Source organism: Lissotriton vulgaris, chromosome 3_1 (genome assembly GCF_964263255.1).
Source record: "Lissotriton vulgaris chromosome 3_1, aLisVul1.2, whole genome shotgun sequence".
NCBI lineage: Eukaryota > Metazoa > Chordata > Amphibia > Caudata > Salamandridae > Lissotriton > Lissotriton vulgaris.
The window spans coordinates 540,407,363-540,422,195 of record NC_141689.1 but is presented as its reverse complement, the minus strand read 5'-3'; the positions used below and the strand labels follow the sequence as shown (position 1 = coordinate 540,422,195).

At 48.2% G+C, this 14,833-nt stretch overlaps 1 protein-coding gene across 1 annotated transcript in view; it reads left to right on the top strand.

Annotated features, from left to right (window-relative positions):
* TNPO1 (transportin 1) overlaps positions 1-14,833 on the top strand; it is a 1,561,564-nt gene that overhangs the window by 1,148,185 nt on the left and 398,546 nt on the right. The gene's annotated exons all lie outside the window — the stretch shown is intronic.

Below are 14,833 nucleotides of genomic sequence, written 5' to 3'. Positions count from 1 at the left end.
TGGCCTGGATGGGGATGTTTGCATATGCATTCCTGCCTTTTCCTCTCATTCCCAGGATCATCTGGACAATAAAGCTAGAACCGTGCTGTCTAATTCGAATAGCTCCACTTGATTCTAGACCTCGACACAGAGGAAGGAAATACAATAAGAGGGTACTTTACCACCCAACACTCAAGTCTGAATCTATCCGAATGAGGTTACATTAATGCCATCTTATAGTACGAGAGACCAGGAAGTTTAACTCCTCTAACCCTGATGAAGTCCTAAGGGACGAAAAGCGTTGGCTGGGCTGATGTGCAACTGTGCTAAGCTAAATACTTCAATAAAGGTGATTCTGAACATATTTGCAAGACTCTCGAAAAGTTCAATTGAACTCTGATAATGGACACATTTCAATATTGCATCTTTCTGTAATTTATTCTAGAATGCTGTAAAATTAAGCTATATTCATGCCCTGTTGTATGATCCTTTTCATTGGTTTGAACTGGAGAAAAAACAAGTTACTTACCTGTACACTGTGGTTCTCCAGTATCGATATTTTTCATAGATTCACATGCAACCCGTTCAGGCTCACCATTACGTCACCTCTTATGGTATATCCGGGTATTACACTTGTGCTTCAAATCTGAGGTGTGATTGCTCTGCAGGGGAAGAAGATTGCTTCTGGGTCTCTACTCTGATTGGCTGAAGTTTGGATGGTTTAAAACAAGGTCAATAGGTTAACAATTTCTATTGTTTAAATGTGTTTTCTAAGGTCTATCTAATAGCATTGCTTTTCTATTGATGTTACCGTGGGACTACTGCCCTGAAGATGGATAAGATTCAAGTATGTGAATCTATGAAAAATATCAATACTGGAGAACAACAGTGTTACAGGTAAGTAACTTGTGTTTTTCTCCAGCATTGGAACATTCATATCTTTATATGCTTGAATGATTTGTCAGGCTGGGATTCCCCTGTAACTATAAAATGCAGTAAGCAGTCTTTAAATGGCTATCAGCCTCAACAGTATTTATTTAGTAACAGGTCCACCTCATTTAAATCACAAACTTTCTCCATTGAGGTGGAAGTGCTGATCTCTCCTACTCCCCCCTACAGGTACCACAGCTCAGATTTCCTCCACGTGTTTTTTAGCGAGGGAGTCCCCTAGTAGAGCCAGCCCTAACGTCAGCTATCAGTATGCATGTTTATAGGTTTGTTTGAAGAACTGTCCAATTTGAGTCAGGAAGACCTTGTTTTCTGTAACTAACTTCCATCTTGACTGCCAAGGAAAAGGATCTCCAGTGAAATCTTTACCGAATGTGGCCAGAATATCTGCACTGATTACCTTAATAGCCTGTAAATGTGTTGTCCGTATCCTGCATACAAAGAATCTCACTGTAATACATATATTTTTTAATTCTTCTAAAACTCTGAAGGCTAGAGAAAGGAGATTGACAACTTACCTAGAAAAAATAGTATTCCCCATTACAAAGAAGATTCCTCCTCCTCTGGGGCTAATTCTGCGAAGAGTGCTCCACAAAGCACATCCACAAAGGCAGCATAAAAAAGCAAATGTATAAATATTTTGGCGCAGGCCTTTTCACAATGTCCTCAAAAGTAAAGATTTTCATTTCCTTGCAACAACACTACAAATACTTTGAAGATCAACATCCACAGAAAATGCTATGAAAATCCAACTTTACTGAAGCCCTGACAGGCCCGATATCACAGTGAACGCAAAGCCCCTAGACATTGACTAAGAAGATGTCATCGGCGATGATCCTCCATTGAAGCCTATAGTACAGCGCTCTTCGAAGGCGACCAAAGGCACCCCGAAAGTGGCACCCTTCACAGTGGCATTGTCAGCGACTCACCACAGCTGTCCATCATTCAGCTGTCAACTCGAAACCACCTACTTGACAATCCTGTCGATGATGGAATGTTTTTTACAATTCCTTTTTCTCCATTGAAGGTGTCAGCACATGTGCTTAGCCATATTTTAAAGTCCGATACTGTGGCTGATGTCAGCAACTAGAGTGAATGCCTAGGATACAGCGTATACTCATAAGCAACTGTATGCAATTTGAGTTGAAAGGCTTTTGAGGAAGAGGATGACTTTTGACCTCACACCTTTGCTTCTTAAAATACTGAACCATCTTGTGGTCCTCAACGTTATCATAAGGAACTTAAGGTGATGCAAGTGCCTGTGCATTTATGACAGCTGTGCAACAAATGATGGCACCTTCCAAATGCAGGTTGCGCAACAGCCTGTGGGATAGCAAGCAGTTGGTCCCCACCTGGACCACTTTTGCTGCCACCTCCTTAATGAACACTGATTCCAGCACCTTTATCAATGTTGGAAACTCATCCTTTGCACACTCCTGCATGTGCACAAGCTCCACATCCTGTTCCATGAACACCAAAGGATATGGCAGAACAGCATACATTCGATTCCAACCAGTTATTCAAAATGTAGGTAGAGTAAGAGCTGCAAGAAGGGGAACAAGACAACTGAAAACATGATGGGAAGATTACATCTCACCAAAATGAGGAGAAAACCGGGATCCTCTTCTAATGACCGCCTACTATTAAAATTGTCTCCCTATGGTGTCAGTAGAGCAGCGGTCTTTGACTTGAAAGAGCAACCTGGTGAGGCTATAAAATCAGGCCCATCCAGGAGTTTGCTAAATTATTGAATACATTTGCAAATATGAAGGCAGTAGTTCCCTGTTTGAAAAAGAAATATAGTGCCCCGGATTCAGCTGTATCCTAAACCACCAGATTTCGCCATTGAGGCAGCAGCAAACAGTTGATCTTGTTACACTGGCTTCAGCACTGCCTGACATACAGCTGAAAGATAGATGACCTACCATTCAGGGCTAGCTCCATGACCGCAGGTTGAATAAAACATGTCATGTTATCGTGGGCCGTTGCAACAGAAGATGTAGAATGAGGTCTTGTAACTGACAATTTCTTCACAGAAGAGAGATGGTCATGGGCTAGTTAAAAAGGGGGCCAGTGCATGGGCAACCATCGGAGATGCGGCTGTAGGCATGTCTTAAGAAGGCTCTCTTTCTGGCAGAGGCTGAGGTCCTACAAATTCTAGACCAAAATGAATCATGCCTCCTGATTCTCCTTGACCTATCTTCTGCCTTCGACACTGTTGACCACATCAAACTACTATCCACTCTCGAACACAGAATGGGCCTATCAGGGTCAGTACTGAAATGGTTCACTTATTTCCTTCACAACAGATCCCAAAGAGTCAAGATGGGTCAATCCCTAGCTCAGCCCTCTACATTAACTATAGGGGTTCCACAAGTCTCCGCCCTGTCACCCATACTCTTCAATTTATTGTTGGAACCATTAGCAAATGCTTTGAACTCTGTGAACATTCTTTTTCATGTGTATGCTGATGATACTTTACTTTATCTGAAAATCACCTCCCCTGAAGACTTCATCTCACTCGACTCCATCCTGATGAACACTCAAAACTTTCTCACTGACAACTACCTCACGCTCAACACCTCCAAAACAGAATTCCTTCTCATCGCTCCCCCAATCACATTCCCAAGATTAACCTTTGCATAAAACTTATCACAGCCTTCAACTTCAGCCACTCTTCCCCCCACACACACGCACATTGAGTCCCCTAAATGCCTCGTAATGACACTAGACATGCACTTGAACATGAAGAATAATGTCAGCAATGCAACCAAGGGAGCTAATCACCAGATGAGTATACTAAGGAGTCTCAAACCATTCCTTACACAGAAAGACTTTAAATTGGTGGTACAAGCTCTAGTATTGCCAAGACTAGACTATGGTATTCCACGCTCTGTGGTCTCCCCAAACAGAACTTGGCCACACTAAGAGTTTCCATTAATGCCACAGCCAGATTGATTACTGGGACAAAAAGAAATTATCACATATCCCCTGCTCTAACATCCCTAAACTGGTTGCCATACGATGCAAGAATACAGTTAAAAATTGCTTGCATGACTCACAAAGCCCTTTATTTCAAGACCCCTGTTTATCTGGCTCAGAAAATAGAATTATCAGGGGGTGGCAGACCGTCACGAAGTGCAAGTTCAATACTCCTGAAACCACAGATTTTCCACAAATAGAGAATGAGTAAACAGAGCCTTCTCAGATATTGCCTCGAAGATTTGAAACTCTCTTCTTCCGTAAGTCAGTCGAATCTCTTCCACAACTTTTTTCAAAAAGGAAGTGAAAAAAATCCTAATGCTAATGTTTCTGCCCTAAAGGCCTTGGCTCCTCTGCTTCATTACTGCCCTCCATTCAGATGCCTTGATTGACTTTTACATGGTTATGTAACTGTAAATAATATTCTTTGCATGCTATGTACGTATATGTGTTGTATGTTCTTTTCCCATTACTGTATCTGTCTGACCCTAATGTAAAGGGCCTGGCATGTTCGCGCGTGGCTTTTATATGTAATGAATGTTCTCTTCCCACTAATGTATCCCACCTACCCAAAATTGTGAAGTGCTCTGATACCCGCCAGATTCATGTTCACGCTTTACAAAGCTTTATAAATAAAATAGTATGTGGGTCAAGGGCCGTTCTATTATCCCTCCAGATAAGGTGAATATGGCAAGACTTTAAAACAAGTGTACAAAGACAAAGCTATAGCAGAAACACCGGAAGGGAAAAGGGTTCTACCCAATCATGCACTCAGGCCAACCAGAAGAGAGATTAACATTTTCTACCCAAAACCCCCTGAGCCCCCTAGCCCCACCCTCCCACCTCCTCCCCACACCACAGCCGTCCAGAATACATCTGGTCATGGGGAGAATTTAACTAACATCAGACTGCTTGTTGTTACAAATAGTACAGTCGGAGCACACTTTATGATTTGTACAAAAGCCACCAACTCATCCACCCAAAAGGGAGCATTAATTGCACTTGCATGTCTGCTCCCTGGAGTTTCACAAAGTGCTTGGCACCAGTGGCTGCCCTCCTGCCGCGACAGCATAATCAGCTATGCTTGGATGGCAGACTTGTCAAAGATTCATCAAGAGAAGAGCAAAACACTTCTACACCTGTCTGCATCAACCTGTTCCACAGACTATATCGGACGTAGAACAGCTAGAATTCTTCTATTCCCCATAGAAAAGACTCTAGTTTTTAGGAGCAGTCCTGGGCATGCAGCCAAGGAAGAGCTCCCCTTCAACAGAACATATGGCTAAACTCCGAGTGATAGCAAACACAACCAAGGTTCAAAGGCAATGCTTTTTCAATGAGTTAGTCCAACGTTTTTGCATACCCCTTTTCCTCGATCTTCAAGGCACTGAACAATAAGAGGGAACAATAAGTAGGTCACTGTTCCCTGATCCTCATTGCCTCATGAAGCTCTCCGCATATGCTGCATTACTACTGAAGATTTAAATCTGGCTCCTCTCTGTGCATAAAGAGAGGTCCTCCAGCACAACCTTAAGTCACGGAGCCAAAAAGTCAGGTACCCGACCCCCTAGCATTTTGCCATTTGTACATTCCACTAAACTGCAGGAACATTCTGGTGCAGGCAGACACACCATAGGCAACAGACTTACAACACTAAATGAAAGCTTTTTTACACATTTTGCAAAGTCTGGGACTTTAGCCCGGTCTCTATGCAAAGCCATCCAGTGCTTTCAAACATGCTGGAATAGTCCTAAATACATTTCAGTGAGAGTTTATCTCACAGCCGTCTCTAGCTTCACAAGAACAGAGGGCTCTACGTCATCTTTGTTTTCAAAAAGGATCATAAATCAGTTAAAGAACGGCTTTTTAGAGCCATTCTACAGGCGTGAGAGAGTGAATGAACAGGTAAGTGTGCCTTCAAGGGATTTATTTAAGTACTCAGTTGTAATATTCTCAATCACAGTTGGATGCAAGATTTACTATTTGCTTGCTAGTTAATTTCTTTTAACAACTTATTTTCTAATACCACAATACTTTTATACTTCTAAACAAATCACATACATATATATGTTGAAGGAATATATAGCAAAAAGCAAGAAAACACGGGTGTGCATAAAAATAGATTTTATCTTGAGAATTCAAAAAAGGGTACTCGTATATAACACATACAATGGAACAAGAAGGAAATACAATCTGTTACTTCAGCCTTCACTGTTACAATTGTATACACTTTTTCACAATCACAGACGAAGAATATTAGGAAAGAAGTGTACAAGTCGACGTTTCGGTCTCTAGGCTTTCGTGGATGAGACCATCTTCAGGACTATATTGTTTAAAGTGGTTGCCCCCTAATAAAATATGGAATAAACAATAATTGCCATATATTTTTTACATTTATAACATTCTTTGATAAACGTTAAAATATATCACCCGTGTAAATATAACAAAATTCTATCCTTCAACATTTCATTTGAAACTAAAGTCATATTGAATAAATCAGTTCATTTAACATATTCATGTATATGTATATATATATATATATATATATATATATATGTCCATTCCTAGTTGTTTCAAATTTGTTTCAAGTCCGCTCATGCTGCCTCCTTTAAAGCCAGTTCATAAGATGCATTAAAAATGTATTCTGTGGAAGTCATTGCTGTTACTTGCCTCGTCATCAGACAGGAGAGTAGGGAGTTGCATGCATTTACCATCAAAGAGCCTCTTTCTCAATGTACCAAAGACGGTCACCTTAAGAACGAACCTGAAATTTTGCTTAAAGTCTATACAGACTTTCATTTTGATTAACCTGTTAGCCTTCATTCCTTTTTGCCTAATCCAACATCACCATCAGAAAAATATTTACACTTGATATATGTCTGCAGGACATTGGATCTTCCATAGACAAGACAATTGAATTTTGTGCATCAGACAAGCTTTTAGTATCTTTCATGCATACAGGAGGAGGCTGCTCCCTGTCCAAAGAAGGCCTAGCATGAATGCGGTCAGCCTGTATCACCATCTGCCACAAGTTGGAACGTTCACTCCTGGTAAGGCTGAAGGCTCATTTCCCCCAGTTGCTTGGTGATAACTGCTTCCCTTTATCAGGGAGGAAACGGTGGGGCTTCGGAAGGAGCCAATGGCGGAGTAATGGGAATGCATGCTTGGCACCTTGCAGCAGGATGGGTGGGTCTGAGGGGGGCAGGAGTTATGGATAATTGAGGGATTTAGGGTTTGGAGTGTGCCGTGGGATGATCTCCAGTTCAATCATTCAATTGGAAGCTGTCCATGACTACTAGAGACACATGGCCTCCAGGTGTGGAGTTTAGCTGCGACCAGAGCTCGGGCGCGAGTAGGGGGTGAGCTGCCGGGGGTGGGGGGGTTCCATTGGGTAGCAGTGTTATTACTTTAGCTGCAATAGTTTCTTTCTGTTTTTCTTTCACAGTTTGGTTGCAACTGTTGTATAAAAACTATTTTTTGTGCACAAACCTGGTGCTGGGAGGATCCATCCTCAACTATGCTAATGCACGCAGGCTCAGGGAGTGGACAGTCATGGACTCAATTTGGGGCGGTTGCCCTGACAGTATGTGTTTAGCCCGTATGGGGTGGGTATCCCTCCTTCCAATTCCACACATGGTCTTGTACCCCATGCTTACAAGATGCGAGGCCTACCAACGTACGTCAGGCATGCCCCCCTTACTTTTCTGAAATTGTTCAAATGTCCAATGTACTGTGATATCCTTTTCTGTTTTGTCTCTAAAAACTGCTAATAAACAGATTTGACAAAAAAAAAAAATAACTGCTTACCTTTATGCTGGAGTGTCTCTTCTAGTTATTTACTGAGCAGCTACATGGGAAAGGAGGCACACCCCCACCAAACCACTACTGCCTGAATAGAGCACAGCAGCCTATTCAGCATTGCGCCAATAGTTCTCTGCAACATGTTTTAGTAAAGGTTAGACTGCTTCCCTTTTTATTCAGATGCGGGGTTCCAGGTCAGAATATATTTGTCCTCACACAAACATAGCATTGGGGAATTCCTTTTGCAGAGTCAGGGTTTTTGTACTGCGGTCTACTCTTATAAAAGGAGGTTTATTTAAGTGACCCCTTGGGACACCTGAACCTTGTACTTTTGTATTAAGATGGATTGTGTCCTGATTGTGGTTTCCAGTACTGTGCATAGATAGTATTTACACCTCCGACAGACAGATCTTTGATTGTTGACTCAGACTTGTTTTGGTGGGGAGAGATTCTGTAAATTGCTCTAAATATACTTTGTTAAATGCCTCGGTGGTCACTGTTGCCCATTTAATTTACTTGTCCCATAGTTCTTCATATGGTCATGTTTGCAGGCTTTAGGTGGGGCACAATCTCTCCCACCGAATTTGGTTCTGCATGTTCCCTCATGTAGTCTTAATCGCACTATGATGTGTTGCTTGGGTTTCGCATACAGTTTGGAGCCAGCTGGGTAGGCTACTTGTATGCACATGAGTTTCTTCTGGAAGCTAGAATTCTATGTAATCTATATTGAGCCGACCTCTCAATTAACCATGCTCTGGGCCCCCTTTTCAAAGTTTGTAAAGAAAAGGATGTTTCTAACATTGTTTAATCTGGCTGTGTCCGATTGTTGGCTGTGTCAAATTGTTGGCAAAGTCTGTATGCCAGTCTTAAAATGGCTTCTTCATGTGAGGTTTGATGTCGGCATTGTCTTTCCGACCTGTCCTAGTAGGTTATTTCAGAATGTGGTGTGTTCATTTCGACCAAGCTGGGGTTTGTTCCAAACTGGATGTAAATGGTTTGGTCTTTCTGCTAGTTGTTGTAGCACCTTATAAATTGTTAGAAATGTTGAATCCCACTCATAAGTCTATATCTGATGAAGACATCTAGCCGCAGATTCCTTAACTTAGAATATCCCCAGGCGTGAGACTGGTTCCGGAAATTTTTTGCAGCAGCACCTCTGCGCGCAGGGGGACGGCACCACACGACCCCGCCCTGACGTCGTCTACGTACGTGACGTCAGCAAGGTCATATAAGTCTCTCCTGGGACGCTATAAGTCCCTCTTTTCCGCCTGCAACGCGGATCCAGAGTGAGCTACTCTGGCCTGTTTTCAGGCCTCCTTTTCGACGCTTCGCGTCGGGAACAGTGTACGATGCCTTCAGACTTTAAATCTTGTAATTCCTGTTTGCTGCAAATGTCCGCGACGGACCCACATCTTATTTGTATGTGGTGTCTGGGCGAGCACCATGACTTCTACGGACTGTGAAGCCTACCAACGTCTGAAACCGAAGTCTCACGAACGGCTGTCCTGGTTGGAGTCATCTCACCCGTTGATTGCCATCTGGGGTCCGGGGCCGTCGTTCTCTACTTGGTAAGTCGAGGCGCTTGTCGCCTAGGTCTTCAACCTCTCCTTCTGTTGCCAGGGGCACTGGTTTCCGGAACTTTCCGGACGTGCGCTCCCGACGGTCTGCCCCTCCCCTCTATCCGCCCATTCCGGGTGTCGCGGCGACCGGGCCCAAATGGAGGCCTATGCTACGGCTTTGCAGGCCTCCTTTGGGTCCTCTCCCGTTCCTGGGGCGTCCTCTGGACCTCCGTTTCTTGTGGGGTCTCCGACAGACTCGCCGGCAAGGTTCGCCCCCGGTGTCAATTTAGCCTTTGCCTCCCAGGAACGTCGGAGATGTGGTGTTATGTGGTGTTAGGGCGCGGCCTGGTTGGGTCCCCCTCTACGGTCCACATGGAGTAGATAGGGTGAGGCCCAGCTGGGTCCCCCTCTATGGTCCACATGGAGTTGTTAGGGCGCGGCCCAGCTGGGTCCCCCTCTACCATCCTCGGCGCCTCTACCGCGTCGCATAGCCCCACGGGGCTCCCTGTGGCACCGCAGGTGGTTGCCGGTGCTCATAGTCCTGACTTGAACACGTCCAGCCTTCCAGGCAGGGGGCTGCCTGTCCGGAGCCGGGGTCGGCCGCCTCCGCTCCTTTCTCCGGACTCTGAGCCTGTTCTGGATGAGGCGGCGCCGGATGCTTACCTCGCCGGCCCGGCGCCCTCTCCTTATTCAGAGGGGGAGCTTGTCATAGTTTCTGCGCCGGACGGCGCTAACTCGACACCAGATGCCGAGTCGGCATCTGACGAGGCACGATCAGCGCAGACATGCGTCGTTTTGGCGCTGCATCAACAGAGAGTTCTGGACTCTTCTATAGAGGCCTCTGGAGAGAGTTCGATTTGACAAAAAAGTGGTTCTGTTGGGTATTGTACAATCTCTTTGGGTTAGGCTAAAGACAGCTCTAAAACACAAACAAGCAAAACTCTCTGATATTCAAAGTTTTTATATATATTAAAAACAAAGACCAATGAAACAGTAAAATGGAATTACTTCATTCCACTACATTACTAACAAACATAAGTGCAGTGACTGTGGTGATTCCAGTGACAAATGTGAAACATGTAGTGACACTTATATACAAGGACGTTAAATCAATACACTTTGCAAAAAAGGAAGGGAGAGGGGGAGGAGTAGAACGATATATTTTTTTATCGTTTTGTGGCCAGTTTCATCATAGTAAAAGTTCCAAGGAAAGCAAGGAATTATTGTCCATATTCCTGGAATTATCTTGGCCAAAAGGAAGAGCGTCGACGTTTCGACCCAGGTTGCGCCTCAGTTGGTGGTCGCGGCGGGTCTTTATCTGAAAGAGACACGTTAGTGATAGATTCCTTACCTTAGAATATCCCCAGGCTTCAGACTGGATCCGGAAACTTTTGCGTAGCAATACCCCTGCGCGCCGGTAGGCGTCGTCTGCGGCTCCGCGTCCGTCGTCGGCGTCGTGAGCGCCGGGATGACGTCGTCGGAGTACTTAGACGGCGCCCATGCGCGCTGACGTCAGTTCTTCTTTTTTCCGCGCCAGCTAGCGCAGATCCGGAAGAAGCTCTACCCCCAGTCACTTTTTGACTGAAAAATGTTGATCCTTTTTGATCTTCTCTTTAGTCGACTGTCTCGACTATCGGTGCCAGGGATGCCCGGGTTCAAGCCTTGTTCGAAGTGCGGCCGACTCATGTCGGTCACGGACCCCCATCGCCGGTGCCTGAAGTGCTTAGGCCTCGACCACGACGATCGAACCTGCTCCGACTGCCGGGCCCTGACGTCGAAGGCTAGGCGGGAGCGGTCCCGCAAGCGTCTCGAGCTGAGGCAGTCGGCCCCGCGCCGCTCCAGGTCCCGGTCCCGGTCCCACGGGAGGTCGAGGGACAGGTCGCGAGGTCGGAGTCATCGACGTTCCGGGAGTGGATACCGATCGTCTGGTTCCAAGTCCTCAGGTAAGAGGCATGAGAGGTCGGAGCGACACCATCGATCCTCCGACCCGCCCCGACGCTCACACGATGCGGCCGGGGACTCGGGCGACACCGCCCACGCGGCTCCGCGGGAGTCGCAAGCGTCGCCGCCTGCCCCACACCTTCGGGTCCCTGAGCACGGCGCGTCGCAGGAGGAGGTCGAGAGGTACCTCATGGCCATGAGGGCCCTCCCTCCTCAGTCGGTTCCCGTGGCGCCTTCGGGCCGATCGGCTCCGTCTGGAGGTCCTTCCGGGTCGGGCGCTTCGGCCCCGACGACGTCGGGTGCTTCGGTCCCGGCGCCGCGCGACCTCGCTGGATCCGGCTCCGGATCCGGGACCTCGCCGGTCGACCTTACGACCTCGCCGGCGCCGTCCCTTCAGGTGTCGTCCCCGGCAGCCGATGTGGTTGCCGCCCCCAATGTTTCCTACGGTCCTACTCAGGAGTCGGAAGGGCGCCGCTGGGCGCCGATTCCGACGGCCTTTGGAGAATTCTATCTCCACGAGGAGGCCCTGGCTGTTGATCCTGGTCTCCAGGAGCCAGGTGACGAGGAGCAGTGGGAGGGGTCCGAGGACCCTCTGGCACGTGATTGCCAGTCACAGCAGGACTGGACATATGAGCTTGGGGAGGCCAGTGGTATTGACACTTCGCCAGACACTGGATTTACGTCGCCCCCGACTGTGGCTTCGGAGGCGGGTTCTGCTTACAGCGTAGTGTTGACGAAGGCAGCTAAGGCCCTAAACCTTCAGCTCCCCGTCGCGGCCGTGAGGACTAATCTCCTCACTGAGGTCCTCAAACCGCAGTCCGGCTCCGCGGAGCCCCTTCTGCCGTTCAATGAGGCCTTGTGTGACGATCTTCTGGGCACTTGGTCCAAGCCCGCCTGTGGACAGGAACGTGGCCAGACGCTACCGCCCGGCACCGGGCGACCCATGCTTTTTGTCCACCCATCCCACCCCCGAGAGTCTGGTCATCCAGGCCTCAAACTCCCAAACCGCATTCCCGTCGGCCCCGCCCGACAGGGAATCCAAGAGATATGAACAGTTCGGGAAGAAGGTTTTCTCGTCTGTGAGCTTAGGGCTGCGGTCTGTGAACACCGCCTGTCTCTTGGGCCGCTACACCCACACCCTGTGGGACACGGTTGCGGAGGTGCTGCCTAGATGCCCGAAGGAGGTCCAGGCTAAACTCAGCCAAGCCCTGGCGGACGGCCGAGATGCAGCACGCTTTTCTATCCGGTGTGGACTGGATACTACGGACTCACTGGGCAGGGCGATGGCAACGACGGTGGCGGTTCGACGCCACGCCTGGTTGAGGTCCGCCAATTTCTCGGCCGATGTCCAGGCCACCCTCCTGGACATGCCGTTTGATGGCCGTCGCCTCTTCGGCGACAAGGCAGACCATGCGCTGGAACGTTTCAAGGACTCCAGGGCCACGGCCAAGTCCTTGGGCCTTACGGCCCCACGCCAGCAATCGGGTGCCTTTCGCTCCTTTCGTGGCCACGGAAGGGGCGCCCCACCACGTACCGTCAGCCACGCGCCGCAGAATGTACAGCAACGCGGTGGCGGACGTGGGAACCGCCGTGGCGGTGGTCGGGGACAGCGGCGAGCCCAGTCCACACCTCCCTCAGCAGCCCCTGCCTCAAAACCTTCCTAGTCCGAGTTTTCAGGCCCATGTGACGCCTGTGGGAGGCAGGGTTCGCCATCACCTCTCCCACTGGCATACAGTCACTTCGGACAGGTGGGTGCTGCAAATTGTCCGAAGGGGCTTCTCCCTCCCCTTCGAGTCATCCCCTCCATCCATGCCACCTCAATACCACCGTGTGTCGGGGGATCACTTGCAACTTCTGCGAGAGGAGGTTTCGGGCCTCTTGGCCAAGGGGGCCATCGAGCGCGTTCCTGGGCCAGAAGTAGGACGTGGTTGTTACTCCCACTTCTTTCTGGTACCCAAGAAGGGCAAAGGGGGCCTACGCCCTATCTTGGATCTGCGGAACGTCAACGGCTTCCTCCGGACGGAGAAGTTCAAGGTGCTCACTTTGGCTCAGGTCCTGGCTGCCCTGGACCCAGGAGACTGGATGGTAGCGTTGGACTTGCAGGACGCCTATTTCCACATCCCCGTCCTGCCGGCCCACCGGCGTTACCTGCGGTTCACGGTAGGCCAAGAGCACTTTCAGTTTACCGTGCTCCCCTTCGGCCTTACCAGCGCCCCACGGGTGTTCACGAAGGTGATGGCGGTGGTCGCAGCCCATCTGCGCAGGCAGGGGGTATCAGTCTTCCCCTACCTCGACGACTGGTTGTTGAAGGCGGGCTCGCCCCAGGCAGTCGTCAGCCACCTCCAGACTACGGCCGACCTCCTGCACTTGCAGACAACATAGTGTGTTGTCTGCAACTATCTCCCATCAACTTTGGAGCATTGCCTCCATCCATTTTATTAATGCCTTTCTTTGAAAAGACCCACTAATTTGTTTGGCGTTTTTTATTATCAGCATTGTATTTTCATAATTTAGCAAGAGATATTGAATGTTTGGTAACAATCACGCAAATGTTATAATTTCTGTGTTATTTGACATTTTTCCCTCATGAATATGAGAGTTTTTTCACAAGCTATTTCCTTCATTGCTAATTGTGGAAAACCACGTCTCCTCCGTGACCGCGCGCAGCTCCACTAATGCGTGCAAGCGTTGCCTAGCAACGGACGTCCACTGCGTCCTCGAGGAGAAAGGCCTTCCGCCTTCCTCGCTGACGCCTCTAACCTGATTGGCCAGTCTCGTTCCGGGTTAACGTTGCCTGGATACGAGTACATTTACCGCCCTGAGACAAGCCCCTCAGTACGAGCGCTTTCATTCAGAGAGCTCGTTTTTGGCGTTCACACTTGGATCGCTGTTCCCACATCGCGGAGGCACTACGCTGATGATTTCATATCGAGGGTAAGTCCGGACATCACACCCCGATTGCCCCTTCCAGCTCGAGTGGTACTGCTCCGTTTTTCTAAATATCACGCAGGCACTCCGGCTGAGATATCCAATCACTCTGGCACATAATGGTATGTTAGTGCACCAGCACAGCGCACGGCATGCTCGTGCCGGCGCTCATACCAAATTGCCCTCATCACAATCACGGATGCCCACCGTTGATTTTAATAAGGACTGGTTTACATGCTACTTCCCCCCTAAGCAACCCGGGGAGCATTTTTATAAAGGCTAAATTAAAAGGCTAATTCACTCGTGCACTGTTCAGGGCAGACTAATTTATTCTGTCACTTAGGCACTTAAGACTATGAGTGTGAATGAATCCCACACCATCTGGTCCTTAAATTTCCTTATTTAAATATTTTGCTCCAGGTTGACCAACGGGCTACCCTCTGGAACACAGTAACTTTTGTCAATCGCATATACCCAGGTTCTGAGGGACACAGGGTTACCCCATTTTGTCAAAATATATCTGGAGAGAGTTCAGCCCTCCTGCCCGGCGTCACTGGAGCTAGTGTTGCCAGTGCCCCCCTTGGAATTGGTGGAGCCTCCTCAGGAGCTCCCAGATCCGACAGGCTTTTCGCTCCCCCAGGAGCCCCGTCATGGTACTCATTTTTCCATGGGGCTTCCTTCCGTGAGGCATTGGG